Here is a 280-nt window from a genome sequence, read left to right on the forward strand (position 1 = left end):
CAGCAGCAGCCCCAATCACAGTGCTCATGGCTACGTGCACTTAACTCCTTCCTCGCCGGAGAGTTTCACAAACTCCGCCCCGGTTGCATCAGACAATGGAACCGCTGGGACAAGCTGTCCCTCCACTTCTGTGCATTTTGTTCAACCCTTCCCCTTAGAATGTTTGGTCAGAATACAAAATGTCACCATTTCCACCATCACAATGATCTAGAAACAAAGGGCTGGCTGGTTGATACACAAAGTGCTGGAATAACTCAACAGGCCAGGCAGCATCTCTGGA

Source organism: Leucoraja erinacea, chromosome 29 (assembly GCF_028641065.1).
Source record: "Leucoraja erinacea ecotype New England chromosome 29, Leri_hhj_1, whole genome shotgun sequence".
Lineage (NCBI taxonomy): Eukaryota > Metazoa > Chordata > Chondrichthyes > Rajiformes > Rajidae > Leucoraja > Leucoraja erinaceus.